The sequence below is a fragment of the Puma concolor genome, chromosome B4 (genome assembly GCF_028749965.1).
Source record: "Puma concolor isolate L17-30 chromosome B4, mPumCon1.1.hap2, whole genome shotgun sequence".
In the NCBI taxonomy this organism is placed as follows: domain Eukaryota; kingdom Metazoa; phylum Chordata; class Mammalia; order Carnivora; family Felidae; genus Puma; species Puma concolor.
In genome coordinates, this window is record NC_141673.1 from 115,875,242 (window position 1) to 115,895,999 (window position 20,758).

A 20,758-nucleotide genomic window follows, 5' to 3' on the forward strand; every position below is an offset into this window, starting at 1 on the left:
TGTCTGACTTCAGCTCAGGTCATGATCTCGCCGTTCACGAGTTCAAGCCCCATGTCGGGCTCTGTGCTGATGGCTCAGAGCCCAGAGCCTGCTTCAGATCCTGCTCTTTCTCTGCCCCTCCCCCACTTGTACTCTCTCAAAAATAAGCAAAACATTTTTTAAAAATTAAAATAAAAAATAAATAGAAATGTTCATATACTTCTTAACAAAAAAGCAATTCAATCGACCCAAGAAGTCGGAAATAACTTTCTAAAAGGTATATTGCTATATTTCTCTCCTTTTTAAAAAAACAGAGCAAACTTCTTAGTTTTGGTAGATTTTTATGTCTTGCTAAAGAACTCTTGCTGTTATCTGTCAGAAGAGAAGGTAGGTATAGAGGACCCAATCTCAGACTTGGGGTCTGGAGACTTGGGCAGGAAGCCTAGCCCTTCTGATTTAGGGTCACCTGTTGGAGGTAGGAAGCCATATTCCCCACTGGTGACACAGAGTCATACTCCAGGCTCTCCACTCCTGCACACACCATACCCCAGGCACGAGGCAAGGTGGCATCTCACTGTCAAGTCTGGGAGGAACTGAACACACTCAGCACCTTCTTTCTTCCTCTCCCAAACCTCCCAGTCATCATACACACAGTCAGTCCTCAAGGCGGGGGCCGTGGTTGTTCAGCAGCAACACTGTCCGAAGTTGAAAGCAGGTCTAATTTAGGGGCACGGTATTAAACCCACTTGGCTAGTAGACTGAAACCACATTCTCCAACATCATTTGATCTGTAAGAAAACTGCCTGATTCAACTGTTTCTGAATGTGGTAGAGGAATAGTCAGGGGAGTTTTTTCTTCTTTCATGGTACCTGGCACCTCACTGACCATTAGTAAAGTTTTGCTTAAAACTAATGAAGATAGAGAGTGGATCTGGTGAAAAGAGCAAAGGCGTCTGAGTGTGAACATTATAAACAGGCAGTGTGAACCAGCTTCAAATACCCAAAGAGAGATCATTAGTATTAAAATAGAAAATGCCAGTATTTCTCCCCACGGGAAGTTCAGGATAAAATCGTCACCCTTAGGAGCGCCAGAACACAACGCTGTTCTCAGTCTGTTGGTCTCAGCCAAAGCTGGAGGGATCCTCACTGCAGGCCTCATGGTTCGTTTGTTTACTTAGAGCAAATGGAGAGATCTGCCAGCTCAGTGTTCGGGTTTTAAATCAAATAGTTTGTAGGGGAAGGGAGAAAAAAGTTATGGCAAACCATAAGAGACTCTTAAAAACTGAGAATAAACTGAGGGTTGATGGGGGGTGGGAGGGAGGGGAACGTGGGTGATGGGCATTGAGGAGGGCACCTGTTGGGATGAGCACTGGGTGTTGTATGGAAACCAATTTGACAATAAATTTCATATTAAAAAAATAGTTTGGAAGATAGCAAGATAAAGGCCCTGATTCAATTTCAGTTTTCTTTCTTTTAAAAAAAAATAAATAAAATAAAGTTAAAAAACCCAGTGATTCAAAAGCAGGAATTAGATGAAGTTCATTTGGTTCCCAGGCCTTGATCTCTATCCCACGGAGGGAGGTGATGTTTAAAAAATAACACTCATTAACCCAAATCAAGAAGGGTCTTTCCCCGTCTTCAGGGCAAAATTTTAGAAACCATTGATGACAAAAGGGATCTGGTTTTTAAACCCTTTTTTAGCTTCTGTGATGGAAACAGCACCCTGGCATGTGGTAGACTGACCACTGGGATGAGAGTCAAGAGGCTGGGGCTTTCCTAAAACATCCCGTGTCCTTGATAAGTTGCTTTCCGTTCTCTGCATCATGGTTTCCCCATCTGTGAAATGAAGGGCTAGGCGGCTTCCTTCCATTGGTGGTGAGGCTGGGCCTCTGCCTCCGGCGGCCTCTAACTGGTGAGCGGAAGGAGCTGCCACGGTGTCCGTGGACGGCTACCTGAGAGGAGGCAGGAGGAGCATCCGTCTCTCAGCACCTTGAACAGCACCTCTTCTCGCCCCGCTTCGTCTGGCTGCCCTATTTGGCAGCTACTCGCAAAGCTACCGCTGTGCTTCCATCTGTCGAATCTCAGCGGAACATCAGGGATGAGGGGTGTGAAATGTGGATGCTCCTTCCATATTTTCTTAGCTGCTGCTAATGGCTGTCTAGGGACAAAATGTTGGAAGACCTTTTTGGAAGTCCCTTCTGAAACACCTAAAAATATCTAGAGTTTGCTGGATAATTGTTTCGTAGCACACAGGCTGGCCACCACCCTTTTTGTAGCCAGTGACGCTGTCTGATTTATCCGAAAGAGTGAAAAGTCACTGTGGATGAGTTAATCCGTGGGACTAGAACAGCAGATGCCGGCTGCTTAGCAAATAGAAAGACTTTTCTGTATTTGGGGGCTTTTAAAGTACACACACACACACACACACACATCAACTCTGCTCTGTAAAAGTTATTCATGATGTATGGAAACACAATTGTTTCAATATAAATTCAAAATGACTGGCTGGTTTTGTTCCCAATTATATTTATGAAAATTGATAAAAGAATGTCTGGGTCCCAGTAGTCAACATCGGTGATTTGTAACGTGGTTAACTTTTACTAATGACTAGAGAATATGCTGACGTTTTCCTTCTCAACCTAATGGGTACTTATTTAATTAAGTATTATCATCTTTAATTTAGGGGTTATCAGCCAAAAAGCTGCTGGTCCAGGAGCGTGATGAATGGTGTTCTGTATATTCCCTGGATTCCAAAGCCAATGACACTAAAAATACCCCAAGAATAAATCAAAGTGCAAAACTCATCCGGGACACCACCTGCTTACTTGCTGATTGCTTGAGGAATGTTTTAGAAGAAATCTTTGCACAAGTGAAAGGAAATCACAGAGGGATGTGGATAGAAGAGGGAGTTAAAAGAAGAAAAATGTGAACATTCGAGATCTTATGTTTGTCAACTCCTAAATCCCTTTCCATATTCGACCAAAGGTCCTACCAGATCATGAGAAGCAGGACTCCAGAAACTGAAAATCAAGTCACTGTAGGGAATGTGGCTCATCCGGGCCTCTGGGACACAGCTGTCCTCACTAGGCAGAAGGGTGGGCCATGATTAGCTCATTGTCTGTTAGCTTCTGCTCTAATTCACATGCTATTGATAAATAAGATAGGGGGCGCGAGAGGGAATTAGAGCCAGGCCCCAGGCAAGATTAGAAATGGCAGCCTGGCCCAGACCCAGCCCCTAGAGAACATGGAGCACTGGCCTGGGCCCTCCCAGCTGGGCGGGGCCACACTCATGAATCTTCTTTTGGGACCACAGGTGCAGAGGCTTGTCTTCGTTTTCATGGCTAAACAAAAGCATTCAAGCTCTGGAGGAGTAACAATATGGTGACTTAAAGATGACTGGTACATTTGAGAGCAGCTCTGCAATCTGAGTTCTGACAGTTGTTTGGCATAATTAAAAGATCACTAAACAGCGCTAAGAAAAAACGGTTCAAAAATAGATGCGATTCTGGATGAGATTCTAATGGCATAATGGAATTTCTGTTTAAATTTATCTTTAAAGGAAGTTCCTGTCAAAAGGAGGGGGGGGGCTGACACATGGGAACTGACGTCAAATTTTCTCAGATGAGTGTAGGAGTTAAGAAGGTGGAAATGCATGTAAAGCTATTTGAATGTCCTCATGACGGCAATAACCATATTCGAAACTCTAGTAAGTTCTTCTCAACCTACTTTAGGTCTAAAATCACAGAGTACGTTTTCTACAACACAGAGGGATCCTCTGGAAGGAGAAAGAAGAGTGGAGCGTGGAGACAGGGGCCGGGCAGGGGGTCGGAGAATGGGCGGTTGTACGTGGAGATCCAAGTAGGGCCATGGCGGCAGGAAGGGCCAAAGACACCTATTTGCACAGCAGCGCCTAACCACAGCTCCTGGCTTATGGTGGCAGGCAGAACAGAGCAGCTGGGAGCCTCCATAGTCATCAAAACCATCACAACCACCCTTCCCTCCCCCACTCAACCCCCAGGCCCTGCAAACAGGAGCCAGCAGCCCCACTGGAGGGAAGAAACACCCGAGGGCTCTCCTCATGGACACCTGAACCCATGGCCAACATCCTGAGCAAAAGTCTCCCCTCTGAGCACAAAGCCCAGTGCCGTAGGTCACACAGCCCCCATAGTGAGTGGCTCCTGAGGCTTCAAAAAGAAGCCTTTTCCTTCCTGAAGGCAGGATCAATAATAGTGCCAGCGCCAGCACGTTGGATGATGGACATTTGCAGGTCAACTGTTCCTGGTCTGGACTCTCTGTGAACAACCCCAAAAGCCTGTGACATGTAATAATTTGTTCTTCTGCTGAGGCATGGACTAGAATGGCCCAAGAGCAGTTGTCTGGGGTGAGGGCCAGCCGCTTAGCTGGCGACCAGCTTGGCTCACTGCTTGGCATCTGCATTTCAACTCAGGTTTCGCCATTTTTCTGCTCAGTAACTCTCGTGAGCCGCCATTGAAAGTGTTCTGCTGAGGAAAAGTTCTGTAAAGAAAGCCAACGAAGTATGCTGATTTTGAAAGTGAAAAGTGCAAAAAGCTCCAAGTGAGCCGTGGGTTTTTGCCAGAAAATAGATGGCATTGATACATTAGAAAATAATGGAAAGGATATACTACGGAAGGAATTCAAATTCGTACGTGCACATATGCCAAGGTCCCGGATGTTAAGTCTACTGTACTTTCCGATTTTGAGATGTGAAAGGCCCGTGCTCTGATCTACATCCTGAGACCAAATAATAAAAGGAATCTGCCTTCAGCCACAACTAAGGTGTCACGCTCGCTGGCCGTGGTTTAAATGTTACCCAAATCCACAGATGGTCTCCTACTCTGCCCATGTGGGTCCCAACGGCATGCTTACTCTAGAATGACTTTTTGGTGTCCGTATATTAGGGCTGCTTACAAGCCCATTGTTTTTCACATCTGGGCACCCGTGTCAGTTTGGATTATTTAGAATTGGCAACTCAGTAAAATCGTTGGTGCATATAAGCTGCCTGTGGACAGGTGTGAGACAAACGGAAGGCCTGCAGCTGGCCCCCTCAGGACTGTGGGACAAACGGAGGAAGAGGGTGGGTGGGGTGCTGAGCGTCTGCATGTGGGATGGCTGAATGCCTTGCATCCTTGAGTTCCTGCAAATACCTGCAACTACTTGGAGGTCAAGTTTCTTTTTGTTTTCAATGTTTATTCATTTATTTTTGAGAAAGAATATGTGTGCATGAGTGGGGGCGGGGCAGAGAGAGAGGGAGAGAGAGAGAATCCCAAGCAGTCTCATGCTGTCAGTGCAGAGCCCTATGTGGAGCTTGATCTCACGAACTGTGAGATCACGACCTGAGTCAAAATTGAGTCGTACACTGAAGCGACTGAGCCACCCAGACGTCCGGGGAGGTCAAGTTTCCTTAATAAGCATCTCCAAAGTAAACTCTAAACTGGTTGGTTGTGTAGAATATTGGGTTATCGGCAGGGCCCCTAGGTGGCTTAGTCAGTTGAGCATCCGACTTTGGGTCAGGTTATGATCTCCCAGTTTGTGAGTTCGAGCCCCACATTGGGCTCTGTGCTGACAGCTCAGAGCCTGGAGTCTGCTTCAGATTCCCTGTCTCCCCCCTCTCTGCCCCTCCCCTGCTTGCCCTCTGTTTCTCTCTCAAAAATAAATAAACATTAAAAATTTGTTTAAAGACTATTGGGTTATTGGCTATTGTTTGCAATAATTAGGCTTCATGTGAGAGCTTGGGCATCTTGTTTTAGAGGGGACTTCCTAGGACTCAGTCTGATCTCGCCTAGAACCTTGGTAGGCCCCCAGGGACTCAGTGAGCATAAGAAGGCACTGCCATATAGAAGAAAGGTAAGTGATGCTTCCTTTAGGGTCACTCTAGGAAGTCAGCAGGAACTTGCCTTCCTGCTTTGTCATCACTGGTATTAAAGCCCAGGTGAACATTCATGACATGTGCACTGGTGCAGGATGGGAGGGCTGTGAATGATGGGAGGCGCAAAGAAAGGAGTGAGTCAGACCACCAGGTGCTATGGAGTTGCTGTAGCTGCTCAGGGGGCTGTACAGAATGCCTGCCTTCTTGTTGAAAGCAAAGGAGTTCTACTGCCTCCTGCACTCCGCCCCACACAGTCTTGGGGGAGACAGGTGGTGGTCTTATGGAAAGAAACTGGTTTTCTCACTGCTCTAAACTAAAGCTCCATTCTTGCCTTTGTAAAGGCCAGCCACCCACTCCTACCTTATTTTCTTCTTGCCCACACATCTCACAGATTTAGCCTGCCCGTCTCCGTCATTTTCATTATCCAATCTTCTGCCCGAATTTCTCTGTCCCTGAACTCACTGAGGTGTGGGGTAGTTTCCCATCTTTTCCTCCTCCCACACTCTCTCTAAAACGAGCCTACAAAGTCCCCCATTCGGAAGTGCCAAGGAGAACATCTAGCTCTCACCAGAGATAAGTTCCATTCAAATTGTCTGAGTAGGATGTTGGACCCAATGATTTAGACTTCAGTCCAGGATGGGTTCAGGCTGGTGCATTGTAAACTATGGTGTGATTCTGAGTCCCTCTGATCATTTCATCCTTCTCCCTAGTATTCCCTGTGGCCTTGGGACAAACTGTATGTCCGCTCTTTGTGCCCTGGGATTCTAGGTCCTTCCATGGTCCGTGCCCCCAGTGAACTTGCAGTTCCCAATTTTGCCCCGATGGATGAGTCCATGACTCTCATCTCTTGAAGTTATTTTTGTCACCAGGCCCATTTCTTCACTTCTAGTTCAGTATTGCTGATATTTACCAGCCAATTATTAAAACTGATTCTCTCTCTGAGTGAACAGTGGTTTATAAAACTATTATTCTAAATTAAGTCCTGGGCCAGCTTTCCCAGTGGCCCTGTGACCTCAGCAATGGGTGCCTATGTCCCAGACATCGTGCCTGTATTCCCTCAGTGCTAACCACAGCCTGCTCCTAGCTGTCCCCTTTCTAAGCTGGCATCCTCATTTACCCTGACCTAACTTGAGATTTGGGGTTGAACGTATGCATTTAGTACTCAAGTCATTCACGCTTCCTATGTCCTGGTATCATAACATTTATCCTGCTGTGTTTTAATTATTTGCCGATGCGTGGTTCTCCCAGGCCAGACCACGGACTCCTCTCGGGTAAGGACTGCATCTCACTGACCCTTGGATCATGAGTGCCGAACACAAGACAGGTGCTGAGAAAAAACATGTATGAGTCACTCAGGTTAGCTGTTAAGTTTCTCTAGGGAAGAGGCCCTGCAGAATCCAAAAACCCTAGCCTTGCCATGGACAGTACTTTCTCTCAGAAGCAGCAGTAATAACAAATGACCAAATTAGCAGGAGGTAGGCTGTTCCCATTCATCCTGGAGAATTTTTTTTTGCAGGTTTGTTTGTTTCTGTTTGCTTATTTGTCGCTTTTAAATAAAGCGGAACTTCTCTCTGAAAGTCATGCCATGTTGAGTCAGCTGACAACAACAAAAAAAACATGCCGTGTTTCACTTTTTTTTTCACCGTCAGTAAGAGTCAAGGTTCAGTGCACACAAGTCATACCATCCGTCCGTCACCTGAGGAGCTACAATGAGGAGAAGATTCCAGAAAAATTTGAGCAGCCTGGACCATAAAGTCCTGCTCTCCCAGTCACTGCCTTGCTGCCTGCCTGCCTTGTCCTGTCCCAGGAGACAGAGGAACAAGCATCTGAGAGCTAGCCCTGGGGGCCTACAGTCACCACAGCTTTGAGCTGGACTCCCGCTGTGCCCCTAACCTCATCTCCCTGAGCCTCAATTTCCTCATCTATAAAACGAGAAAGCTACCTGTCTTACAGCATCATCCCAGGGATTAGTGATCCTGTATCCATGCCATTATGACTGCGTTATGATCTGTGCATCTAGACACAGACCACATTCTCAAGCTAGCACATAATGAAAATCAAGGCATCTCTAATGCATTATTCATCACACCTTGACATGACTTTTATATAACATTCAGCCAGACTATCTTCAATCTATTTCTTCTTCATTTGCTATTCTGAGCTCAGAACATAGGATAACTAGCTCATCAGTTCAACAAGCTGATTTTTTTTTTTTTTTTTTTTTTTTAATGAGCATCTGCTTGTGCCAAGGTCTCAGGTTCCTGAACATACCTGGTTTCCTGAAGTTGAGGTGTAACTGATGGAGGCTCGGGCGGTGCCACTGAATTTCTCCAACAGATAATTAAGGCTGCATGGCATATATGTAACGTGTATCTATTTGGAGACACTGTGGGAAGGTGAATCAAGGAAGAGCTCAGATTTTCCAGGGAGAAACTGTAGAATTTTAATGAGCTTGGAGTCCATTTCTCTGCTGGAAATAGCAGATCTTTAAGCATTTCTTCAATAGCATTACAGTAATTATGACAATTCTGAAAGGAACAATTTACGGGATGTATTTTTGTAAGCTTGGAGGAACAAGAAAGGCCACATCCGGTTCTGCATTTGGTACATGCCTAGAGTCACTGTCAGATAGATGTTTAAAAATATGAATGACAAGACTATAGATTATTCAGTTCATGGTCTCCACCAACATCTTAAGACAGTACTGTCCAATTCAACTTCCTGTGATAATAGAAGTGTTCAGATTTGTGCTGTCTCTTAGGGTGGCCACTGGCCACATGTGGTCATTGAGCACTTGAAATGTGGTTAATGAGACTAAGGACTGAATTTTTAACTTTACTCAATGTTAACTGATGAAGTTTAAACAGCCGCATGTGGCTAGAGGCTACCGTATTGTACAACACAGCTCTAAGGTACCAGCTGAAACCCACTCCAGTCACCTTGCCACTTAGAGCATCAAAGCGCATAGGAGGAAACCTAAAAGGTACCAAGGGAGCCACAAAGCCCATGTACTCAAGCTCATCTGAAGCCTCTTGATTTGGTTCTCTGATTTTTCATTCCACAACAGACTGGAGTGTTCAGTTATGTAGAGAGGCAGACACAATGGCAGCAACTGTAAATGAAAAAGGTTGAAAACAGACCAGGACTCAAAGAGACAAATAGTCTAGGATTACTGAGCATAGGACAAGCAGCCTTTATACCTCAGAAGTACAATATCTGATGCATTGCTCCATTGAGAAAAATGTTAAGAATTCAGGGATGTAAGCCTCAGGAAGGATAGAAAATGAGCAAACTTCATCCAGACCTTTGTCCATAGAAGGTGGTAAAAATATAGGCATTTTTGGCACACAAATGAGTGAATTTTGGTTATCTGAAAAGCCCAGCCACTCCGTGCATCTCATCCTTCCCACAAGGAAGAAATTGTAGTTCCATATGATGTCCTACTGCTCTTGAGGTAAATCCCTAGACGATGACCATGACTTCCTGGGCTGCCTTATGTGGCTTTGTCTACTTCTCCTGCCTTACTTCATCCCAACTTCCTGACTCTTTGTTTTCTAGCTACGCAGGTTTTCCTTCTATTTCCTGAAGGTGCCATGAACCTTCCTCCATAGGGCTTTGCATATGCTGTTCCCTCTATCTAGAAGGATTCTTCCACCCAACTTCCTTCCTCTCCCTTTCAAGATCCCAGTTCTAATGCCACTCCTTGGAAAGCCTGCTTATACCTCCAACCCTCCTCAGCCAATGCAGACCTGGCTCTTTTGTTATTCATGCTTCCATGTGAACTCCTTTGCCCAGAACACCTACTTGAACATACATATTCACCAGTGAGATCATCTAATTTATTGATTTGCATACTCTAAGAGAGAGATTGTGTTTGGCCCAATTCATCCATCTTCGTAGCCCCAGTAGCTGGCTTATGTTCAATAAATGAAAGAATGAATGAATTCTGGTTTGTTTGTAAGATCTTCAGAATGACAGGTGTCCTCTGATTCCTAACACATTCGCATCTTTTTGTAAAGTCTCTTTAGTCTCTGGGATGACTTATATCTTTAACCACCATGCCAAAGTTCTTATTGTCCCATAACTTTTTGCCATGAAACCTCTAACCTAAAAATCCCCCTACTGCTCCCTTATTTGCTCCACTTACTACCTTTGCCCCACCCTCCAAACTTCTCATTTCCTTAAAATAGTCAGCTCTCATGCTGGCAAACTGAACTACGTCTGTGTTTCTTTTCTTAACAGTGCATTTTTTTTTTTATTTTTCCCCACTGTTTCCTTCACTTGATTTCACTGATAGCCTCTGAACTTCTTGTTTGCCATCTGTCTGCCAGGAAAGCTGTGTTGGCTTTTGAGATTTTTAGTTTATCCTCCACCTGGCTTTTTCTGTTATCTCTTCCGTAGACTTCCTCTAAATTTCCAATCTGCTTATTTTTTTAATTAGTTATTTATTTATTTATTTATTGAGAGAAGATGACTACATGGGGGAGGACCAGAGGAAGAGAGAGAATCCCAAGCAGGCTCTGTGCTGTTGGCATGGACCCTGACACAGGACCTGATCCCACAAACTATGAAATCATGACCTGAGCTGAAATCAAGAGTCAGAGGCCTAACAGACTGAACCGCCCAGGAATCCTGATCTGCTTAGTTTTCATGCTTGCCCTTAAAAATATCAAAAAGTGGGGAAAATGAAACCTACAATTATCCCCAACTCATCTTACTCCCTACCTTCAAAACAGACAACATCAGGAAAGAAAGGTCGCTGATAATCATTCCCAAAACCTTCAGGGGATTCCCATCTTCCCATTTTCTGCCTCATTACAGTTTTATCTAAACAAATCAAGGGTTAAAAAAAAACTTTCATTAGTCTACACACCGCCCCCCTCCCTAAACTCAACCAACTACTTATACCTCAGGCCGCATTCTCTTTTTCAGAATGAGGTTGCTTCACTGGTTAAATGACTATCTCTTTCTCCTAGACCTTATTTAGTACCAAAGTCTTGATATAAATCACAATTCTCTTTAGCGAGTATTTATTGAGTACCTTCTATGGGCCAGGCACTATGCTAGGGAAACAGCCATGCATAAGATGACGGGGGCGGGGGGGGGGGGGGGAATCCGTATCTCCATTTATAGGGAGAAGTATAATAAACATGAACGTATATAAAATAATTTTGGATAGTGATAAGCTCAACAAATAATGTTATGTGATCACTGCTAGATACAACAACAAAAAGTCTGAATTTGTAGCTCCTAACCCACAGAATGTTGTAACAATTAAGTGAGCTAGTATATGTATAATGTATAGAGGAGGATCCATTACTCAGTAAAAATTGTGGGTTTGTTTTTAAGCACAGACTCCTGTCATAGACGTGTTTAAAATTATTATTATTATTATTATTAATTTGATGAAAGATTATCCACTCATTCAAGAGATATTTATGGGGTGTCTCCTGTGAGCAAGGTACTAACATGCATGTGAGGTAGTGCAATGAAGAACAGAAAACCTGCCACATTCTGACTTCAAAAGCAGGGCTGAAATAATGAGCCAACTCTGCCGTGGCCCCTGTCTGGGAAAGGCCAGCTGGGCCAGAGGATGAGGTGGCCCACTACCTTTCAGAGCACTCTTGGTGACTCACCTCTTGCCTAGTCAACTTCACATGGCTCTAGAGGGCAGAGCCCTGGTTATACTTTTGCCATAATATTTACAGGTGTCGTATAAGGATAGGGAGGCAGGGGCACCTGGGTGGCTCAGTCGGGTAAGCGTCAGATTTTGGCTCAGGTCATGATCTTGTGATTTGTGGGTTCGAGCCCCTCGTTGGGCTCTCTGCTGTCCGTGCAGAGCCTGCTTCAGATCCTCTGTCTCCCTCTCTCTGCCCCTTCCCCGCTCATGCTCTCTCTTTGTCTCAAAAATAAGTAAACATTTTGGGGCACCTGAGTGGATCAGTCAGTTAAGCATATGACTCTTGATTTCAGCTCAGGTCATGATATCCCAGTTTCATGGGTTCAAGCCCCACGTTGGGCTATGCGCTGGCAGTAAGGAGCCTGCTTGAGATTCTCTCCCTCCCACTCTCTGCCCCTCCTCCACTCAAACTCTCAAAATAAATAAATAAATATATTAATTAATTAATAAACAAACATTTTAAAAAATGGGGGAAGGCCAGTAACCCAGATACATAGAGATTTAGAGTTGAAAGGAACTTTGTATGTTGTATGTGTATTTCATAGATGAGGAAATCTATATATATTATATATGTGTGTGTGTGTGTGTTTAAGTCACACACACACACACACACACACACACACTTAAATATCCAGATCTTTTGATCCCAAACAAACCTTTCCTCTATCCCTATTGTTACTCGAATGACCTACAATTAGAGACCTACAACTTCTCAGTTCAATTCAACCAACCTTTTCTGCTCTTTGGTTATGGGCAAAGTAGCATGCAAAGTACTACATGAGGCATAAAATTGAAGAAGATCTTGTTCCACGTTTCAGGGAGCTTGCTGTATAAAACAGGAGGCATAATTCAAAGTGAGCATGGTTAGTGCTACGGTAAAGGCACAAAGTATCATGGAAACCCACCAGAAGGAATTAACTCCAGCTTGACTGGTTCTTATGGGGACTAGCCAGCAGGCAGAGATGGGGAGGAAAGGGCACCAAGAATGCGGGAATTGGGAGCTAACTCACCGAGAGAGGGCTTGGGGCATAGGGCTTTTGCAGGAAAGGGCTATGATTTTAGGGGTGCTGGAATGTAGGGCTCACAGGGCTGGAGAGGGTTGCTGGTGGGAAGGAAGAGAGAAACACCTTCAGGAGGGGCCCCTCATGGCAGCTGTAGGGGTTTGGACTTAATTCCAGCCCCCACCCCCACCCCCACCCCCAGTTTTGAGCAGGGGAGTAACTTCATCAGAGCTGTGCTTTATAACTAAACTCACAGGAGGGAAAAAAAAGAGGCAGGCTGGCAATTGGCTGAAAGATGGCAGCTCACTTCTGTTATTCACAGGTTACCTGAGATAATAATAGTTAACTCGGATTGAATGTGCTAAGAGCTTTGCATACATTAACTTACTTAATTGTCATAACATTCCTGAGGGCTAGGAGCTTTTATTATTTTGATTTTACAGATCAGGAAACTGAAGCTTAGGGAAGTTGAGGTTCTAGGAAAGAGGCAGACTCGGGAACCAACCTAGTGGGTTCTATTTCTAACTCTACCCTCTTAACTGTGGTGCCATATTGCCCTGCTTTGCTAAGTCTAGTTGGCAATGATTTCGCTTAGGAGAGTACCCAGGGGAGAGGTGAAACTAATTTTTAGACACCCTTTTACGGCTGGCATCGAAAAGGATGACAAGAAGACAAAAGCTGAGCTTCACAATGCTTCTCTGCAGCCCTGTCTTGTGGGTGACATCTAACCCCGAAGGGGCTCCTTCTGCCAGTTTTCTGGCCCAATTCCTCACCTTCAGTTCGTGTGTGCTGAAACGTAAACATGACTTCAGTATTAATTTAAGAACGTTAAGAATCAGCAAGGTAAGGCTATTAGAAAATAATTCCTCATATACTTTTTCAAGCCTACATGCCCTGGGTGGCTCAGTTGGTTAAGCATCTGACTCTGGATTTTGGCTCAGGTCATGATCTGGCCGTCATGAGATGGAGCTCTGCATCGGCCTCCAGGGCTGAGTGTGGAGTCCCAGTTGGGATTCTCCCTCTCCTTCTCTCTCTCTCCTTCCCCTATCATGCTCTCTGTCTCTCTCTTTCTCTCTCTCTGTCTCTCAAAATAAATAAATAAACATTAAAAAAATACTTTTCAAAGCCTAAATTAAGCCAGTGGGGTAGCTGTTTTATTTTCATCATCTGCCATTATAAATTAGCTTTGGCATTAACTGGCATTACTACTTTTGATAAACATAAAAGATCAAAGGCTGATTTTTACAGTTTGTGTGCAAAAGTCCACAATGGTGGTTTTACATCTTAAATCCTGAAATGGCTCAGACCCAGCTTTAATCCAACTGTGCTAACCCATGTAATCACTCATATCCTAGAGGCAATATCTAGGAAGCCGCAGTATCTAGGATAAAACATCCTACGGCACTAAGACCCCTACCAGTGTTTCTGCTCAAACACAATGCCAGAACATTAAAACCATTATTATAGATGATGCCTTAAACATCATCTATTATTTTAAACAGATGTTTTACAACAGGGAAGGGTGCATCATGTAAAAGCGAGTACATTCTCTGGAATTTTATCACTGCAAAGCCTGCAGTAGCACAGAGGGTTAATTTGGATCAACACATTGGGCTATACATCTTTAAGCTTGGATAACTTACAAGGTGCCCGTTCTCCCGTTTAATTTCTCAGTTATTATCCTCCTAGCTGGGTGTGCTAGGGAGGTAGGGAGACCACAGCTGTATGCAAGAAGCCCTGCACCTGGTTTCTTTGCACTTCTCTTCCATAATCTCTTTTCAGAAGACCCTTTATTAAGACTTCAGAACAGGGACACAAAGTGAGAGGCTCATCATCCCCATCATCCCCGGTGACACCAAGCACCCTCCTCGGTGTCCTTAGCCAGCAGGGAAGGACAGCAGGGACCATCCCCTCACTGGAGTCTCCATGGAGTCTGTGAGAGGAGATTTCTGCCACTAAATACTCTTTCCCAAGTCAAAGTTTTCCATCCTAAGTAATAAGTGCCTTCTTCATAAATATAGGTCAGCCTACATTTTGATGGAAGAGAAAACCCCCATGTCCTTCATATTAAAAAAAAAAAAATAGCTCACACATGTTTTTGGCAAGTTCCCATAAACACGCTCCCCACTAAACACTTTGGGAGTAGATTGTCTCCACCCCTGCATCTGGATGCAGCTGAGCTTGGAGTCCTTGGCCCAACTTAGCCGGTTGAAATACATGAACCAGAGCTGTAGACCGAGACCCTTGGAGCTGCTCCCCACCATCCTCCAAGGGCCGAGCTCCTTCATTCTTCCCCAGGCTGCTTTTCTCACATGCCCCTGTGCTCAGGGATCTTTAGATACTTCCGTCGTGTGCACTGAGGTCATTCTCTACCATGGTTCCACAGAGTGCAGAGAATACCCATGTGCAGGGCAGAACTTTGCTCCATGGGGCAAAGAAGCCATGTGAGGCTTCAAAGGCTCCCTGTCTCAGGAATGTCCTTATAAACTCTCTGAATGAAAAGTCCGGACTTTACTCATTACTAACCTTTCATCTGGAAGGTCCTGGGCTGCAGGCGGTCAGGTGAGGCTAGTTTTACAGTGTTTGGAGAGACTGAGGGGGCAGAGGGGGCAGGGAAAAAGGTGGACCCACAAGTCAATTGCCAAATCTCTCTCTGTTCCCCATCTCTCTCTCTCTCTCTCTCTCTCTCTCTCTCTCTCTCTTGCTTCTGAATAGGTGGAAAGTATTCTGGAATACCAACCCTTCACTGCCTCCTCCTCTTCCTAACCCACCTCTCCCTCTCCTTTCTCCCTCCCCACTTCCTTTGTTGTGCTCCCTCATCTGTGTCCTACCTCCCCTCACTTTCCTCCCTTCTGCATCAACCTTGTCCAACTCTAGGTTTCTCCCTGTGCCCTTCCCCTTGCCCCTCTTTCTTTTGCTCCCCCCTCTTCTTCTACCCACACTTACCAGTGCAACACTTGCGCATTTCCCTCCCTCTTTATGCCTCTCTCCCTTCTCTCTGGAGCTCTGTCCATTCTCTGAGTTGGACATCTCATTGATGTCCTGGATGCTTGACCTTCCCTTATCAAGAGGATCTTCCTTCTGGTCTCCTCGAGTCCAGGGCTGTGTCTGCCACTGCCACCTCAGCATGCACGTTCCCATCTCTTGTTTTCTTCTCAAACTCAATGTAAAGCAAGCTTCCCTTCCCCTGTTCCCAGACACTCTTTCTCCCAACTTCCTTTAATGGCTAATGGTGCCACTGATTTCTCAACCTTCCAAGTTCAAAATTTGAAGTTACTTTGATTGACACTTCAGCCAGTCATCTAGTTTTACTGATTTTTCCTTAAATATCCCCCTGCCAGGTATTCCTCCCACTCTGTTCTTGCTGCTGCCGCCTTAGCTTTGGCTCTCATGACTTCAAACCTTGACTATCTCTATAAGTACTTTGTTGTTCCCACTTCTCTCCCCAAAATCCAAAGGGTGGGTGGATGGCAGAAGGGTAGTATGGCTCTAGCAACCTGAGCTGAGGGTCGGGAGGGTGGGAGCATGGTCAGGACTGATGTACCGACCAGCTCTGGCTCTCCCTTCACAGTGCTGCCCTTCTGCTAACCCATCAGCAGGAAGGTGAGGCCTCAGGCTCAGGGCTGTGGGGAATAAGCATAATTTGATGCTTAGTTATTCTGCAAATACATACCAAGTCCCTGCAGTACCAAACCCTGTCCCAGGTACTGAGACACAACCATGAACAAAACAGAGTCCCTGACCCTGGAGATCACCTAGTCACAGGAGAGACAGATAAATAAACATGTAATGTGACAAGAAGTGGTAAATCACAGGACTTATGTATCAAGAATAGAGCCGAGGGGCACCTGGGTGGCTCAGTCTATTGAGCGTCCAACTTCGGCTCAGGTCATGATCTCATGGTTCATGGACTTGAGCCCCACATCGGGCTCACTGCTGTCAGCACAGAGCCTGCTTGTGGTTCTCTCTCTCCCTTTCTCTCTGCCCCTGCCCCATTCATGCTCTCTCTCTCTCTCTCTCTCTCTCAAAAACAAATAAAAGCATTTATTAAAAAAAAAAAAAAAGAATAGAGCTGAATAAAGGGAATAAAATGTGAACGGAGCAAATGGTCAACAAACGAGTGAAAAAATGCTCAGTGTCATGAGGGAAATGCAAATCGAAACCACAACGACACAGTGTTTCACACCCACCAGAATGGCTGTAATAAAATAAAAACGGGAAGTAACCAACGTTGGTGAGGGCGTGAGGGCATCGAAGCACTCGCACATGCTGGCGGGACCGTGAAGTGACGCAGACCCTGTGGAACGCAGTGTGGCAGCGCCTCACCAAGTTTAACGTGGAGTTAAATGACCCCGCAATCCCACTCCTGTGCTTTCATCCAAAATAACTGAAAACATGAGCTCCAACAAAAACTTGCCCATGAATGTCACCGCAGCACTGTTCGCAGCAGCTGAAAGGCGAGAACGACTCAAACGTCCATCGAGTGATGACTGGATGAGCAAAACGTGATGGACGCACACCACGGAATATCACTCAGTCATGCCAAGGAATGAAGTATTGATTCATGCTACGTTGCGGATGAACTTTAAAACTTGGTGCCAAGATGAAGAAACCGGGTACCAAAGGCCACATATTGTATGATCCCGTCTCTTTGAAATGTCCAGAATGGGCCAATCCATAGAGACAGAAAGCAGATCAGTGGTTGGTTGTCAGGGACTAGAAGAGTGGGGACTGAGTGTAGGATTTAGAGGGTGTAAGATATCCCTTTGTGATGATGGAAAACTTGTCTGGAATTAGATGGGTGCATCATGTTGTGAACCTACTAAACACCACTTAATTGCACACTGTAAAAATGGTTCAAAAAGACTATTTTTGTGTTATGTGCATTTTACCACAGCAAGAACAGCAAATGGGGGTGGCCACAGGGTGCTCCTTGAACAGCAGAGTCCAGGAAACCTCTCAGCTGAGGTGAGAAGCCTCTGTCACAGACCTGGGGCAGGAGGGTTTGTGCCCTGCAATTACCAGGAAAGGCAGGGACTAGAAAAGCATGCCGGCAGCTCCGTACGATATTCCTGGTGATCTGACCCCCTTTCTTCATTTCACTCCACAGTCGGGCACAATGCTCCTTCTGTGCCCACACCTCTGCCTCTCTCCTCCCAGCACTTCCCTGCCGCCTCCCATCACCGCACCCCTGCACAGTCCCCCAGACACACCTACGCTTCCCCCCACCCTGCCTCGCCCTCAGAATTGCTCCTTCTGGCCACTTGGCCACTTTTAGGGCCCAGCCCACTAAGCCCTTTTCTTGGGACACATTTTCTGACGCCTGCCAGAGCATGAGCACCTGCTAGACTGAGGCTCTGAGGGTCGAGTCTGCTGCTTATCAGCCATGTGAGGCTGGGCACCTGACCCCTCCCTGGGCTTCAGTTTCCTGCCGCATCAAAGGTGGGCTATTAAGAGAAGAAAACAAGATGACCAAAGTGCTGAGCTTAGTACTTGGCATGTAATGAACTCTCAGGAATGGTGGTCGGGTCACTGCTTCAGCATTTCCTATAATCCCAAGTTTGAAATTTCCCACTTCATTTTGTACTGATAATATTTAGTAATTATTTATTGAATGTATGGAGGAGTCAGAACACATGATAAACATAGTGATGGTATTTATAGACTTTGAGATAACCTTCCTGCGACTCTAGTAACTATTTCTTTTTTTTTTTTTTAATTTTTTTTTTCAACGTTTATTTATTTTTGGGACAGAGAGAGACAGAGCATGAACAGGGAAGGGGCAGAGAGAGAGGGAGACACAGAATCGGAAACAGGCTCCAGGCTCTGAGCCATCAGCCCAGAGCCCGACGCGGGGCTCAAACTCACGGACCGCGAGATCGTGACCTGGCTGAAGTCAGACACTTAACCGACTGCGCCACCCAGGCGCCCCTCTAGTAACTATTTCAATACAGAGCATATAGATCACACTTGAATAAATGTTTAATTGACCAATGATTGATTGATTGATTGATTGATTTGGCTCTATCACCAAATAAGAATGGAATTTTCTTCAAATTAAAATATAAAGGGAAACAAGATGTCTGGGCAGGGGAAGGGAAGAGAGAGAGGGAGGGAAAATCAGCAAGTAAACAGAACCTGACCCAGCCAGGGTGAGATATATTGAAATATTCCATAGGCATAAATGTTTGCAAAAAAAAAAAAATGCATAGTTGAAGAAGGACTTGGAGGGGTGGTGGAAAATTTTTCAGAAAAATGGCTCACTCTACAAATGAATTATTTTATTGTTTTGTTAATTTTTTTAATGTTTGTTTTTGAGAGAGAGAGTGAGCACGAGCAAGGGAAGGGCGGTGGGGGGCGGGGGGGACAGAGGGTCTGAAGAGGGCTTTGTGCTGACAGCAGAGAGCCCAATGTGGGGCTCAAAATCACGAACTGTGAGATCATGACCTGAGTAGAAGCTGGACGCTTAACCAACAGAGCCACGGGCGCCCCTGAATTGTTACTTTGTTTCAAGATGCCATAGTTACAGGTGTTCAAAGTAAATGTTAATGCATTTGACAAATAGACATAAGATAAATCTTTAATGTACTATCACTGGAGAAAGGCATGAGTTTAAAATATTTAAAAATAAGATAGTAGAGATACATTTCACAGATTTCTAGAAGTGGGAGATGATAGATACATAGATAGATAGACAAACAGATAGACAGACATATAGATAGATAGATTATGGTGGCACCCAACTAGTGGAGGAGAAATCAGCAAGGGAAGGAGAATCTGTTTAGTTTTATTCCATAAAAAGATGTGATCACAAGATAGGGCTGGGACTCACTTCCCTGTGCCCTGGTCACGTGACCAATCTCCAAAAGCTGCACAGAGTAAGACCAACCCAACTATTGTTTCCTATTTTCACGACCTGCACACACCCAAATGCGGTTTGTTGACCCACCGAGGCACATCGCTCCCTCAAACCCCCAGCCCTCTCTCCGGAAACAGAATCGCCCCTGCACTTTCCTCTCCAGGAGATTCTTACTCGATTCCCCTTTCAGAAAAACAGACACAAGCCCCGTTCAAGAGTCAAAAGCTAGAAATCAGCTGGCTTCTTCCAACGCTTACTGACACAATTTTCTTAATCATATTTCCCTTTCAATAAAACAGTGAAAAAGAAAAGAAACCGTTTACCTGACCAGATCCCTGAAGTCTTCACGAGGGTCTACAACTGAATATGGAGAAAGCCACTCGGAATCGTCTTCTGAGACTTCCTGAAATCCCCAATCTGCCTCCGATGGCAGCTCTGAGTTTGAGCCGTGAATAGAGGCTGTGTGTTATTTTAACCACAAGGTTTCTAGTCAGAAGGGAGGAGAGATGGAAATGAGGTACGTTGGCAAGCAGAAGCACCATCCACCTCGAGTGAAATGAGCTCGCCGATCTGATGTAAGAGCTCGGGGACATTTGAAGAACCCTCAAACCAACTTTTCCTAAACTAGAGGTTAAATAGCTGCGGAAAATTCCAAAGGAGTAAGATAAGACACTTATGGTCTTTTCTAAAAAAAGACACGTTGGTGTGCCCTGTCTGATACTGTCTAAAGGGAAGCCCAGCATGGAGCTGGCTTCAGGAGCCCTGGGCCACCGATAGGAGACCGTGACACCTGGAGACAGCTTTGCTCCACACGAATAAAGGAGTCTTCCGGGGTTAAAAGTACGGAATGACACAGGAGGAGGACCAAATCACACCTTTTGTGTAAAAACAAAACCGGTATCATGAACAAGCCATATGAAGTTATGGGGTAAGGGAATAGCTATTCTGGAATAGGTTATTCTGGAAGATTAACATGTGTGAGTGTGTGAGTGTGTGTGTGCGTGTGTGTTCTCACTTCCCAAACAACTGAAAAAGCAAAGATCCAGCCTCAGCTGAGACCAGTTGGAGATCTTCCTCCTCAGTATCTTGGCAAATAGAAATGCCACTTTGGACTCGGAGGAGGAGAATGATTTATCGTTCGCAGATCAACAGCAGAAACTAGAGCCGCTGAAATGGCCAACAGTCCTTTACAGCCAGCCCTTCCCAGATGCCAGAGGGGTTTAACTCCACTTTTGGAAAAACTCAGCAGTGCTCCCATTAAGCAGGGTCATAATTCAGTTTTATATAGACTCTTTCATCTCAAAGGAGCTCGAGGTGGGTTTACACCAAAATATAAATTATCCTGTGCACGGT

The 20,758-nt window shown here is 45.2% G+C and overlaps 1 protein-coding gene across 1 annotated transcript in view; it reads right to left on the bottom strand.

Moving 5' to 3' along the window:
- The window catches only part of JCAD (junctional cadherin 5 associated), an 83,989-nt gene extending 64,138 nt beyond the window's left edge, over positions 1-19,851 (bottom strand). Inside the window, exon 1 of the mRNA XM_086714646.1 lies at positions 19,729-19,851. The gene's annotated coding sequence lies outside the window, so the exon portion shown is untranslated. The remainder of the gene's footprint in view (positions 1-19,728) is intronic.
- Positions 19,852-20,758: the final 907 nt, after the last annotated feature.